This window comes from Apium graveolens, chromosome 8 (genome assembly GCF_009905375.1).
Source record: "Apium graveolens cultivar Ventura chromosome 8, ASM990537v1, whole genome shotgun sequence".
NCBI classification, from domain to species: Eukaryota; Viridiplantae; Streptophyta; class Magnoliopsida; order Apiales; family Apiaceae; genus Apium; species Apium graveolens.
In genome coordinates, this window is record NC_133654.1 from 181,629,553 (window position 1) to 181,644,787 (window position 15,235).

Here is a 15,235-nt window from a genome sequence, read left to right on the forward strand (position 1 = left end):
CAATAGTATGAACACTTTGACTCAAAGCCTAATGAGTCATTGACTGATTTATATGACAGATTTGTCAAACTCTTGAATGATTTGTCACTAGTTGATAAAGAGTATGATCTTGAAGATTCGAACCTTAAATTCATGTTAGCTCTTCCTGAAAGTTGGGATTTGAAGGCAACAATTATAAGAGACAACTATAATCTTGAAGAAACAACTCTTGATGAAATTTATGGGATGCTCAAGACTCATGAACTTGAGATGGAACAAAGAAACAAGAGGAAAGGAGGAAAGTCAAGGATAGTTGCTCTTAAGGCTGAGGAAGAATCCCCCAAAGCAGCTACCTCAAGGAAAGGCAAGGGAAAAGCGCTCATCACAAAGACTGATACTGAGTCATCAAGTTCTGATAGTGATGATGACTCAGAAACTGAAAGCTTGCCTGAGATGGATGCTGATGAAGAGATGATGAAGCTGTGTGCTCTTATGGTGAAAGGAATCACAAGGATTGCATACAGAAAGTTTAGGAAGGGAAAGAAATTTTCCAGGAAAGGTGCTAGTTTTGATAAGAAGAGTTTCAGAAAATCTAAAGGCAAAGGAGGGAAGTCTGACAGAGGAGATTACACAAATGTCAAATGCTACAACTGTGCTGAGAAAGACCACATATCTCCTGAATGCAAGAAAGTGAAGAGTGACAAAGGCAAGACTCTTGTCACAAAGAAGAAAAGCTGGACAGACACTTCAGATTCTGAAAGTGAGGTGAACTATGCCTTGATGGAAAATGCTGATAGCAGTTTTGAAGCTGCTGAGTTAAAGGTACCTCAAACTACTTATGCCTTTCATACTGATGATATTAATGAGTTGAGAAGATATCTTAAAACCATGTTCATTAGTTATAGAGATCTGTTAGATATATTTGATAATGTCATGGCTAATATGTTTTATGTTTAGATTTCAGATCTTATTTGAACAGAACAAATCAGTACTTAACTGATCAGTACTTATACTGGACGACAGAACTTAAGGGATATCAGTACTTATGTTATCAGGAGATAAGCATCAGGAGATAGATATCGGAACTTAAGTGCTGAAGGACGATCAGATAAGGACAGTAGCTGATTGAAGTTAAGAAGATCAAGATAAACATAAGAAGAGATATGCATGAAGAAGGAATTCCGTGAAGAATGGAATACTTGGAATAGAAGATATCTGATTGATATATTTTAGGAAGCAGAATTATATTCCATATCAATTAGCGATTATCTTGTAACTGTGTAGTATATAAACACAGACATAGGGTTTACACTATAAGTGTTATCATTATCGAGAATATTATTTACTATAACCCTAGCAGCTCTCGTGATATTTTGTTCATCACTGAGAGATAACAGTTCCAGATTGTAACAGAGTTTATTGGTTAAATAAAGTTTGTTTTCTGTTACATAAGTTCTTGAAGTTTGATTTGATTGTAATAAACACTGTATTCACCCCCTCTACAGTGAAAGTGTGACCTAACAAGTGGTATCAGAGCCTTCTGTTAACACACATACAGTTAAAGATCCAAACACAATCATGTCTGACACAGAAACTCCAACTAAGCCTACCAAAACTGAGGAATCATCAAAGACATCAACTCTGAGTCGATATGAGACTATCAGAGTTCCCATATTGAGACCATCTGAATATCCCATATGAAAGGTAAGGATGACCATGTTTCTGGAAGCAACAGATCCAGAATACCTTGATAGAATCAAGGAAGGGCCTCACAAACCTACCAAGCTCGCTGTTGTAGTTGCAGGTGAAGCAGCAATGACCGTACCAAAGGAAAAGAGTGATTACACTGCTGAAGATATAACATCTATTGCTAAGGATGCCAAGGTACGACACTTATTGCATAGTGCCATTGATAATGTAATGTCAAACAGGGTAATCAACTGCAAGACTGCTAAGGAGATATGGGATGCACTGGAGACAAGGTGTCAAGGAACTGAAACAGTTAAGAAGAACAGGAAGACAATACTCACTCAAGAGTATGAACACTTTGACTCTAGGACTAATGAGTCATTGACTGATGTATATGATAGATTTGTCAAACTCTTGAATGATTTGTCGTTGGTTAATAAGGAGTATGATCTTGAAGATACAAATCTTAAATTCCTGTTAGCTCTTCCTGAATGTTGGGATTTGAAGGCAACAACAATAAGAGACAACTACAATCTTGATGAAACAACTCTTGATGAAATCTATGGAATGCTCAAGACTCATGAACTTGAGATGGAACAAAGAAGCAAGAGGAAAGGAGGAAAGTCAAGGACAGTTGCTCTCAAGGCTGAAGAGGTATCCCCCAAACCACATTCCTCAAAGAAAGACAAGGATTCTGAAAGCTTTCCTGAAACTGATGCTGATGAGGAGATGATGAAGCTGTGTGCTCTTATGGTGAAAGGAATCACAAAGATTGCATACAGGAAGTTCAGGAAGGGAAAGAAGTTTTCCAGAAAAGGCATAAGTTCTGATAAGAAGAATTTCAGAAGATCTGAAGGAAGAGGAGGAAAGTCTGACATAGGAGATTACGCTAATGTTAAATGTTATAATTGTGGTGAGAAAGGCCACATATCTCCTGATTGCAAGAAGACCAAGAGTGACAAAGGCAAAGCTCTTGTCACAAAGCAGAAAAGCTGGACAGACACCTCAGACTCTGAAAGTGAGGAGAACTATGCATTGATGGCAAATGCTGATAAATCAAGTTCTGAGAGCAGTTCTGAAGCTGCTGAAATAAAGGTACCTCAGACTACTTATGCTTTTCATACTGATGATATTAATGAGTTGAGAAGATATCTTAAAACCATGTTTGTTAGTTATAGAGATCAAACTTTAACATGTGAAAGATTAACTTCTGAAAATCTTGCTTTTAGGAAAAGAAATGATTTCTTAGAAAAAGAGTTAGTCATGTTCCATCAAACTCAGCAGGATAGAGATGATGCTTTTTATGTTAGGGATGAAGTGCTAAAAATGAATGAATCTCTAAAAACTGAGTTAGAAAAGGAGAGAGAGATTATCAGAACTTGGACTAACTCTGGCAAAACAACTCAAAATTTGCTAAGCAGTGGAAACTGGAAAGAGGGCTTAGGCTATGGAGAAAATAAAAATGAAAAAGGAACTGTAGAAATTAAGCCTGTTGATAAGCAAAAGCCGAAGTTAAAACCTGTTAAGTTTGTAACTGAAAAATCTGAAAATGAGAAATCAGAAGTTAAAAAGGAATTAACTTCTGACAAACTAAAACAGGAAAAGACAGCTGAAGTTAACATAGGCTTAATGACAAAGAAGCAGCTTAAGCATAAGCTGAAAGATGTTAAGAATGCAAACAAGGTAAAATCACCTAGGAAAAACAGGAATGGAAAGGAAGGTGTAAATAAAAGCAATAACTATAAATCTGTTCCTGATGCTCCTAGGAAAGCATGTCATAACTGTGGAAGTTCTAACCATCTGGCTTCTTTTTGCAGGAAGAATAAGAATATTAACTCCTTATCTACAAAGTCAGGAGTTAAGAGTCAGTTTGTTAGATACAAACCACAAAATCCTTGTTTTCATTGTGGTAGTTTATGGCATTCCATTTATACTTGTAAGGAATATCATAGTTTGTACTATGATTATTATCAAATAAAACCTTCTTTAAAGAAAGTTTCTGTTGTTCCTTCTAGTGTAAGTTCTGATTCAAAGACTGGTAGTATAAGTTCTGATGAGAAAACTGTTAACATAAAATCTGATGCTAAATCCGCTGCAAATGTTAACAAACCTAAAAAGGCCAAAGGATCCAAGCAAGTCTGGGTCCTTAAAACTAATAATTAGTGGTCTTTTTGATTGCAGGGCAACATGAAAAATATTTTAGTTCTGGACAGTGGATGTTCAGGACATATGACTGGAAATAAGGCCCTGCTATCAGACTTTGTGGAGAAAGCTGGCCCAAGTGTTTCTTATGGAGATGGCAACATTGGAAAAACTTTGGGATATGGCAATATCAATCTTGGGAATGTCATCATTAAAGATGTAGCTCTGGTCTCAGGACTTAAACACAACTTACTGAGTATAAGTCAAATCTGTGACAGAGGTTATCATGTTGATTTCTTTGCAGAACATTGTGAAATAGTTAGTAAATCTAAAGAAAAAATTGTTCTGAAGGGATTCAGGCGTGGTAACATTTATGAAGCTAAGCTTTCAACAAGTTCTGATGGTTCTGCAATCTGTTTAGTGAGTAGAGCCTCAACTGAAGAAAGCTGGAATTGGCACAAGAAACTCTCTCATTTAAACTTCAACAAGATAAATGAACTGATCAAGAAAGATCTTGTGAGAGGACTGCCAAAATCAGTGTTTGTTCCTGATGGTCTTTGTGACTCATGTCAGAAGGCTAAACAAAGAAAATCTTCGTTCAAGAGCAAGACTGAATCATCAATTCTTGAGCCTTATTATCTGCTTCATGTTGATCTATTTGGTCCAGTGAATGTCATGTCTATTGCAAAGAAGAAATATGCATTGGTCATAGTAGATGAGTTCACCAGATACACATGGGTGTATTTCTTGCACACAAAAAGTGAAACTGCATCTATCCTGATTGATCATGTCAAACATCTGGATAAATTGATCAAAGATTCTGTGAAAATTTTGAGGAGTGATAATGGCACTGAATTCAAGAATCTGATAATGGAAGAGTTCTGCAAAAATCATGGAATAAAGCAGGAATTTTCTGCTCCTGGAACTCCACAGCAAAATGGAGTTGTTGAAAGGAAGAATAGAACTCTCATTGAAGCTGCACGAACAATGCTTGAAGAAGCAAAGCTTCCAACCTATTTCTGGGCTGAAGCTGTGCAGACTGCTTGTTTTACTCAAAATGCAACACTCATTAACAAGCATGGAAAAACACCATATGAGATGGTGAAGAACAAGAAGCCAAATCTCAAATACTTTCATGTATTTGGATGTAAGTGTTTTGTTCTCAAGACTCATCCTGAACAGCTATCCAAGTTTGATCTAAAAGCTGATGAGGGAATCTTTGTTGGATATCCACTTTCTACAAAAGCCTTCAGAGTCTATAATTTGAGAACAAAAGTGGTCATGGAATCTATCAATGTCTCTTTTGATGACAAGAAGATCACTGGACTTGAAGAATGCATTGATCATGATCAGCTGAGATTTGAAAATGAAGATTTATATTCTGATACCTCAAGTCCTGACAGTCTAAGTTCTGATACTGTAAATTCTGATGGATTAAACTCTGATGTTATTGAAACTGTGGTGACTACGTCAAAGGAAGATGCACCAATGCAGGGGGAGCATACTCAAGATATTATCACATCTCAAGAAGCATCAGAACATACATCTGGCTCTTCAAATTCTGATTCGTCAAGTTCTGATAAGCCAAGTACTGAAAATCTAAATACTGAAGGATCCAACTCAGAGAGCATAGTTTCAGGGGGAGCATCAGAAAATGAAACCGAAGACAGCATGAATCATGGGGGAGCATCCAGTTCTAGAGAAAATCTTCCATCTGCAAGGAAGTGGAAAAAATCACATACACCTGATTTGATAATTGGAAATCCTGAGGCAGGTGTCAGAACTAGAACAGGTACTTCGAATGAATGTCTTTACAATTCTTTTCTCTCTCAGACTGAGCCAAAGAAAGTGGAAGAAGCTCTTCAAGATGCTGATTGGGTGCAAGCAATGCAGGAAGAGTTGAATGAATTTGAAAGAAACAAAGTCTGGACCTTAGTGCCAAGACCTAAGAATAGATCGGTTGTTGGTACAAAGTGGGTATTCAGAAACAAAACTGACAGTGATGGCATAATTGTAAGGAACAAAGCAAGGCTGGTTGCAAAAGGATATTCTCAACAGGAGGGAATTGACTATGATGAAACATTTGCTCCAGTTGCTAGGTTAGAAGCCATAAGGATATTCATGGCTTATGCTGCTCACAAAAAGTTTACTGTCTTTCAAATGGATGTGAAAAGTGCTTTTCTCAATGGAGAATTGGAAGAGGAAGTATATGTTGAACAACCTCCAGGCTTTGTAGATTCCAAACATCCAGATTATGTCTACAGGCTTGATAAAGCACTTTATGGACTTAAGCAAGCTCCTAGAGCATGGTATGAGACTTTAGCTCAGTTTCTTCTGGAAAGTGGATTCAACAGAGGAACTATTGACAAAACACTGTTCTATCTCAACCATGGCAAGGACTTACTTTTGATCCAGATTTATGTTGATGATATTATTTTTGGGTCTCCAAATGACAAACTTTGCAAAAAGTTTGCCAAACTAATGCAGTCAAGATATCAGATGAGTATGATGGGAGAACTCAGTTATTTTCTGGGCCTTCAAGTCAAGCAGAGTGAAGAAGGAACTTTTATTTGTCAATCTAAGTACACCAGAAACTTGCTGAAGAAATTTGGAATGCAAGACTGTTCAAGTGCATCCACTCCCATGGCCACTGCAACAAAACTGGATAAGGATACTGGTAATTCAGTAGATATTACTGATTACAGAGGTATGATTGGCTCACTTCTCTATCTAACTGCTAGTAGACCAGATATCATATTTGCTACCTGTCTTTGTGCAAGATTTCAAGCAGATCCAAGAGAACCTCACTTAACAGCTGTAAAAAGAATCTTTAAGTATCTTAAAGGAACAGCTGATCTAGGATTATGGTATCCTAGAGAATCAGATTTTAAATTAATAGGTTACTCAGATGCAGATTTTGCAGGTTGCAAGATTGACAGGAAAAGCACAAGTGGTAGCTGCCAATTTCTTGGAGACAGGTTGGTTTCTTGGTATAGCAAGAAACGGCCTTTGGCAACAAGTGTTCAAATTTTGATGCCATCCCAATTCTGAGTCAGCACATCGGGTATGCTATTATCCATCAAACTCATTTTGATTTTGCAACTGGAATAATTGGTTTTATTGGGGATAGGATGACAGAGGATCGAGATGTTGTTTATTTTGCTAGATTCTGTCAACTTATTTATACGTATTGTACTGCTGAACCCCAGTTAGTCAGCACTCAAACCCCACCTTTTAAGGTTGCAAAAAGGTACTTTAACGACCTGATAAATGCTGACACAAAGAAATCAATGGTGAGACAATTACAGATTCCTCAGTCTGTGAAATAGATTCTGGTAAATGCTGATCCTGCTACTTACAAATCTGTTTACTCAAATGTTCAACCAACTCACCATAACCAAAATCCATCAACCTCAGTCCCTACTTCTCATTCTACTCAACCTACCCTCAGAACTTATCTCAAATCCTATCTCTCCACTTCACAGACTGCTCAACCTTCTTCTTCAGCACCTACTGTGAAGCCTACATCCTCTAAACCAAAGAGAACAAAGACTGTTCCTCAAACATCTCAGAAGAAGAGGAGGATTACTTTGAGAGATGAATCAGATTCTGAGGATCAGATTCCCTCTTCAGAACCTGTGGTAAATGAAGCTGAGAAGGCAACTTCTCAGAAGGATTCTGCAATTGGGGGTTCTAGGCTTCTCAAGAGGCTTAGACGTATGACGGTTCCTGAAACTCCCAAGGAATCCAAATCAACAAGGAAGTACAAGAAACAGAGGGCACAAAGGCCAGTTTCAGATGATGAGGAGGAAGCAGCTAAGGAAGGGGATCAGGAATCTCTGATCTCACAAGACAAGGAATTTGCTCCAGTCACTTCTTCTCCATCAACTCCATCTCAGGAACCTGTATCTGACAAGGCTAATTCACCTTCTATGTCTCTTGTTGATCCAGGCACAAGTGCTGAAATTGATATTCAGAACCTGGTTGTGCCTGAAATACTTTTCTTAGAAGCTCCAACAACAAATAATCCTTCCACAACACCTGATACTGATGCTGTTCAAACTCCTGAGTTATCACTAACACCTTCTCTGCATCAAGATGCTGATGATCAGATTTTAGGTGAGCATCAGGATATGGCTGTTGATCAGAACTTAGTATCAGATCAGCAATTAGAGGATGTTGAAGCCTCCATTGCTACTCACACAGTTGTCTTATCAGAAGATACTGATTCTCTAAGTTCTGATGCTGCAAATGTTGGAGATACTGGTGAGGCTGCTACAACTGTAGATGCTGATGAAGCAGGTCCTTCAGGACATACTCCTCCACTGACTCTTCCTAAGTCTGAACTGTTAAAGGAGTTTGTTATCAGGGATGCACCAGTACCTTGGAGTGAAACTCCTGCAGGTCAGGAGTGGACTAAGGAATGGAACTCAGTTTCATGTGTTCCTAATGCTTTACATCTTGCTGAGCACTTGACTAAAGCTGATGAAATGTTACATTCTGATGATTTTAAAACCCAGCTTAGAGTCACTGCATTGAGTACTAAACATCTACAAGGTCTTCATTCCAACACTCATGCAGAGCTACACAAGATTCAGGAGAACTTTATTAAACAGGAACAAGTTTGGAAACTTGATAAGAAAAAGTTCTTCCAACCTACCATTGACAGGGTTGCTTATATTGAGAAAACTCAAGAGAAGCAACAAGCTCAGATTGATCAAATTCTGACAAATCAAGCTTCTCAGCAATCACAACTTACTGAAATCCAGACCTCAGTGGAACTACTTATCTCTCTTTTATTACCTGCTGATGCCAAAAAGGGGGAGAAGGTAATTAAGTCCAAATGCAAAACCAACAAGTCACTGCAAGGAAAGGATGATGGAAAAGATGACCAAGGAAACTCTGGAATGGGTAGTGGTCATAGTCAAGGTAGAAGGTTTACATCAAGACAAGCTAGTCACAGAACAAGTTCTGATACTGGGAAAAGAATAAGTTCTGCTGCTGGTAAAAGGATAAGTTCTGATGAACTTCTAGATCTTGATGAGGAAATGTCAAGACAGTTATTTCTTCAAGAAAATCCAGGGATGGACTTGGAAAGTTTAAAGGAAGAAGAAGCCAGACTTAAATCAGAGAAAGTCACATCTAAATCTGAAGCTTCTGGTAAAAAGTTACTTCCAAAACCTAAAGGCATTGTGATCAAAGAAAGGATACATACTGAAGAAACTTTGGCTAGATCACAACCACAGATAGATCCAAAATCCAAGGGTAAAGAAAAGGTTGGTGAACCTATCAAGCCTTATGTACCTCCTGTGGAAGAAGAAATTACTGATGGAAAAGATAATCTTGCTCTGACTTCAAGAAAAGTTCTTAAAACAACCTCTGACATGGCTCAAGTTGTTCAGAGTCAAGAAATTGTAAGTTCTGATATTCAGAAGAAGCAAGTAACCTCTGACAGTGCTCAAGTTAACTTGATATCAGAAAATAAATCTAAAACACTCCTACCAGGATTCACTAAAGCAAAACAGACTCAATCTTTGAAGACTACTCCAAGTGGTTTTGAAGCAAGAGTAGTTACTGGAAAGGAAGCTAGAGATAAAACTGGATTGGGAAGTGCTGATGAAAGAAGAGTACACAACACTACTGATGATCCAACTTCCTTGAGTGAACCAGGTATTGGAGCAACTCCTGAGAGATTGAATCAACTAGAATCTGTACAGATGGTTTACCATACCTACTTGAAAGAATACATCATGTTGTATTTCATGACAGATGGTAGGGTTTATCATATAAGACAAAATGCCATTCCATTGAAGTATGTTGAAGAATTGGAACATGTATTATTCTTACTTCAAGTGGATGACAGAATAACAGAGACTGCTGCAAACTACTTAAAAGAACAGATTCAGAGACAGAAAAGGCTTTATTCTGTTAAGTCTGACAGCAGATATGTTCCAAAGTACAGAAATCACAATGGTGATATTGTTGATATGAAGCCTAATACTGCAGAGATCAGAACATATCTTGGTATTAAGGGGCTTGAATTCAATCTAAAGTCTAACAAAGCTTATGTCATAAGACTAGATCGGGAGTTGAGAAAAGCAAAGATTAATGATCTCAGAGCTGCAATATTTCAAACTGGTGAAGATACTACAGAGCTTAAAGATGTCAAACGGAGAATGATTGATGAACTCAGATATGCTGAGAAATGTTTGTTGAAGAATTATCTCAGAACAACTCCTGACATCAGAGAGATCAGAAAATGATGAAGCCAAGTCGAAGATCTACAACTGCTTAAATTCTGATATTTATACAGATTGAAGTTGTTATCAGAAGTTGAATTGGTAAAAACTTTAAGGACTATAAGTTGTAGTTATCTTGTCTATTTCTCATGCATTTGTACTTAATGTTTTTGACATCATCAAATATCTGTTAAACTTGTATATTTTGCTAATTTACAAGTTGGGGGAGATTGTTAGATATATTTGATAATGTCATGACTAATATGTTTTATGTTTAGATTTCAGATCTTATTTGAACAGAACAAATCAGTACTTAACTGATCAGTACTTATACTGGACGACAGAACTTAAGGGATATCAGTACTTATGTTATCAGGAGATAAGCATCAGGAGATAGATATCGGAACTTAAGTGCTAAAGGACGATCAGATAAGGACAGTAGCTGATTGAAGTTAAGAAGATCAAGATAAACATTAGAAGAGATATGCATGAAGAAGGAATTCCGTGAAGAATGGAATACTTGGAATAGAAGATATCTGATTGATATATTTTAGGAAGCAGAATTATATTCCATATCAATTAGCGATTATCTTGTAACTGTGTAGTATATAAACACAGATATAGGGTTTACACTATAAGTGTTATCATTATCGAGAATATTATTTACTATAACCCTAGCAGCTCTCGTGATATTTTGTTCATCACTGAGAGATAACAGTTCCAGATTGTAACAGAGTTTATTGGTTAAATAAAGTTTGTTTTCTGTTACATAAGTTCTTGAAGTTTGATTTGATTGTAATAAACACTGTATTCACCCCCTCTACAGTGAAAGTGTGACCTAACAAGATCAAACTTTAACATGTGAAAGATTAACTTCTGAAAATCTTGCTTGTAAAAAGAGGAATGATTATTTAGAAAAAGAGTTAGTCATGTTTGTTATTCCTAGAAGACTAACAATGAGATTTACAGAAGGGGGGTTGAATGTAAATCTCAAAACTTTTTCAAGTTTTGAGCAGTTTATAAAGTTGTGTGTTCAAGAAGAACAAGTGTGTGAATTGCTTTAAGCTAATACAGACAGATATATATTCAAGCACAAATGTAAAGAACACAACAGACCTTAAAAACTTTTCTGGTGGATTTGTTGTTCCACCAGAGATGGTATATTAGAAAATCTGTGTTCAACAATGTTGATCACAGCTGCATCCTAGTACAAACTAGATGAATTTTCTCTCAAGATATTTCTTAACAGCTCTGGAAAAAATCTCTCTAATTACTAGCTTCTTCTTGGTTCATATATATTACCAAGTGTACAAGTGAAAAACAATATAAAATTACAATAGTAAAATAAGTTCTTCACTTGCTTCTTTTCCTGTTCACTCAAGTACTTTGTTGACTATTGCAACTTTGTACAAAAGAAGAACGGCTGCTTTTTCTGTTGATCCTGAAATTCGGCTACCACATCTCAGTTTTCTCTGTCAACCCACGTGCCTCTGCTTGTAGGTACAACTACCACTTATCAACGGCTGATTAGCAGAACATCCGTTGAAGCTTTCATCCGTTGATGACTTCATCCGTTGAAGGATGTTATCCGTTGAAGCTTTCATCCGTTGATGCTCTCATCCGTTGAAGGATGTTATCCGTTGAAGCTTTAGAGACATCCGTTGAAGCTTAGCTTCTCATCCGTTGAAGGTCTTTTAAGTCATCCGTTGATACCACTTCATTTATACAAAATTACAAGGCATGAAATATTTACAATTGGCCTTCCTATCTGCATATCATCTAGTAGTCAACATGACTCATAGTTTCTCTCAACTTCTAAGAATTACAATTTTAGATACAGAGACTGAAATATGCTACAATACTAGACTTATTTCTAAGTAAAGCTACACCATCAACGGATAGCCAAAGTGGTCTTATCCGTTGAGGCTACAGACACTAAATTTCTACTTAAGTGTTTTGTTAAACATATCATCAAACTAATGCACATATATTCCTAACAATCTCCCCCTATTTATGTCTATAAGAACTGTAGGCATAAATTCAGGGTTAACTTGATGATAACAAAACACTTAACAAATATTTGAATTGAAACTAAGTAGAAATATAAAAAGTGCTGCAAAAGTGTATGTACTAGGAGGTAATTGAAGATTTACAGTATTTCCAAGGGTGCTCCTCTAGCCTGAGCAAAACATCATTTTCTTCTTTGTTCCCTGGTTTTCTTTCCTAGCCCTTTGTCATTTCCCTCAATTTGGAGTTGGAGTTTTCTGAAGAATTCAGTTTCATCTTCATCACTGATATCCAACTTAGATTGCATTTCCTTGAGAGTTTCATTGCTGGCAATCTTGAGTTGGTCTTCAAGTCTGAAAAATCTTCTGACTCCTTTGTCATCTCTAAATTCCATCAACCAATGAGGTGATTTGTGAATTTTAGTTCCCCTTTCTTGTATGAGTAAGGTTCTGGGTAAAGCATTTGGTTCCCTCCAAGTCTTCCTTATGTTGGCAATCTTGTTGAGAATTTCAGTCTTGGCTGTTCTGGTAAAGCCAGAATCCTTTTTGATGGCTGAAAAGACTCTGATCAAGGTAGAGTAGCCTTCATTTAGAATCCTGTGGAGAGGCCATGTTCTTTCCCCAGCTCCTTTATATCTGAACACTAATCTTTCTGGTAACTGTCTGTAGGCAGCTATTCCCCTTACATCCTCCAGCTCATCCAGATAGAGTTCAATGTCTGAAATTTCTTTTATGTCACAGATGTGAACATAATCATCTTTAGAAATGGGTGACTTAGGTTTAGGTTTTTGTTTTTGAGTGAATTTCTTAGAGGTTGTGGGAGGTGTAGATTTTGGTTTTCTTTTCTGTTTCTTTGGTGGTGGAAGAGTGGTTAGAAAGGTAGGCAATGTGATGTTGTCCCAATCAATAGGTTCCTCTTTTGGAATGATTGGTTCACCATGGATATTTATAGAGGGATCAGTAACAAAAGGTTCAGGTATGGAAGGTAGTGGTTTAGATGTGGATTTGGTATCTTCAGGGTTATCTTCACTCCTTCTGTGTGCCTTGGCCTTTCTTCTGTTTCCCTTCTGCCATTCCTCTCTTTCCTCCATATTTTCACCAAATATGCTCCCAAGAACCTCATCTAAGTTAGCAATCTTTTCTTCACCCCTGACTTCAATTCCTTTCATTTCTTCAACTTGGCTTGACTTTAGCTGTTTTTCAAGCTTTGCTTGTGCTCTTTTGTCAGCCTTTAATTGCTTGGCTTCTTCTTTCTTAGCTATTGAGAATTTGGGATGTCCTTGCATCACACATATGCTCTTTCCCTCTCTAATGATAATAGCTCTATTTCTCCTTACAGCCTCATCCATGGACTTTTTGAGATAGGCAATACTCCTGCCTAAGATCTTGTTCTCATCATCTTTTGAAGGAGGAAAGTCCACTTCTTTTAAAGGATTCTTTGTTGAGTCCTTATTGGATCTTTCATTGGGCTTGAGGATTATAGCTTGTAGCTCTTTGGAAGAAGCTTCTCCATCCTTAAGACTCCCTACTGGCATGAGCTCCATGTTGATTGGTTCAATCTTTGTGCTAAATTTCACAGATGTTGATTTATTTTGTGTAGAACCAAACACCAATTGCAACCTTTCATCAATTCTCCTCCATTGTTCTTTCATTTGTATTTCAGCTGCTGCTAGCTGAATCAAATCAATTCCATCAGATTTTCCCTTGATTTGAATGATTGGAGAGGTAGTGATGGCAGGAACTAGCACTTTAGATATCTGAATCTTTGTAGAGGGCTCTCCTTCCCCTTCCCTTTTATTCTCCCCCTTTTTGTTATCATCAAGGAGAGGGGTCAAGCCTTGTGCTTTTGCCAGCTGCATTAGGAGATTGGTTTGAGATTGTTGGTTGAGAAGAAGGGTGGCCACAGAATCTTCAATTCCTTGAACTCTGTCTTCCAACTTGGCCAGCCTTTGTTCAGTAACTGATTCCTTTTTCAATCTCGAAACCAAGTCCTGCAAAGTACCATAGGGCATGACTGAATCCAATTTTTCTGAAGTGAAGGATTTCAAGTCAGCAATATCTTTCCTGAGATCATTTAGACTCATATCTTGCTTTACTTTCTGCAACTTCATGAGATGCAGTGAGTCCAGGTGAGCTTGGAGGATAGCCTTGATATTTGCATTTGAAGTGTTCTGAATGGCCTGTTGAATAGTGATGATTTGTTTGACCAGGTGGACATTGAATTCACCTGTTCTATGCTCCTTAGTCAGGGCCCATTCAGGTAGATTAGGAATGGAACTAGGGTCTTCATCTCCCCCTATGTTCATGCTTCCATCAGAAGAAATAGAGTCATCATCATCAGAATTTACTCCAAATTCCTCAGATGGCTCACCAGCTGTAGAAGGCATCCTGTTAATAGCAGCTTTATCCCTTTGAAGAGATTCTGTTGAGTGCACTAGATGTAGTGTCCTCTCTGCCTCCTCATTGCCCTGAGCAGCCAACAGTTGATAGGCTGTCACAGGATGAGTAAAAGTGTCAGCATCCAAGGAAATGTTATCAATTACAGCTTTGTAATGTTGCTGAAATTGTCTTTCCTTTTCAGCATCATCCACAATCATTGACTCATGAGCAATGGCTGGTTCCACCCTTGTATCAACTGTACCTGCTTTTCTCTCTTTTTCTCTATGTTCTTGCATCAGGGGCTCCCCCTGGCTCACACATCTCACTCCCTCACCTTCACCTTCTAAGGTGGTACTCCACTCACTGACTTTTGCCATGCTGGAAGAAATAGCATGCATTTTTGTGCTCTCAATCTCTCCTTTTGCCTGGGAGCAACCCAGCCTCTCACTCAAATTTTCACTCCCTGCCCTCAATCCTAAAAGTGATTGCACAGTATTCATGTCTTCTACACTTGGAATCATTTCAGTTATTTGTGTAGAGACTATCAACGGATGTGGAATATCCGTTGAAGTTGAAACTGTTGTTATCAACGGATAACTGCTGTTAAGCTTATCCGTTGAAGAGCAACCACTTGTCAACGGATGAGTGATATCCATTGAAGAAGGAAAAGAAGATGAAATTGAAAGTGATATAACTGTTGAATCTGTATAGATTGATTTGATATGTGTTGATACAGATCCTTCAATTATATCTGAAAGAATTTGCGGGTGATCCAACAAATCATCTAAAAGATGATGATCA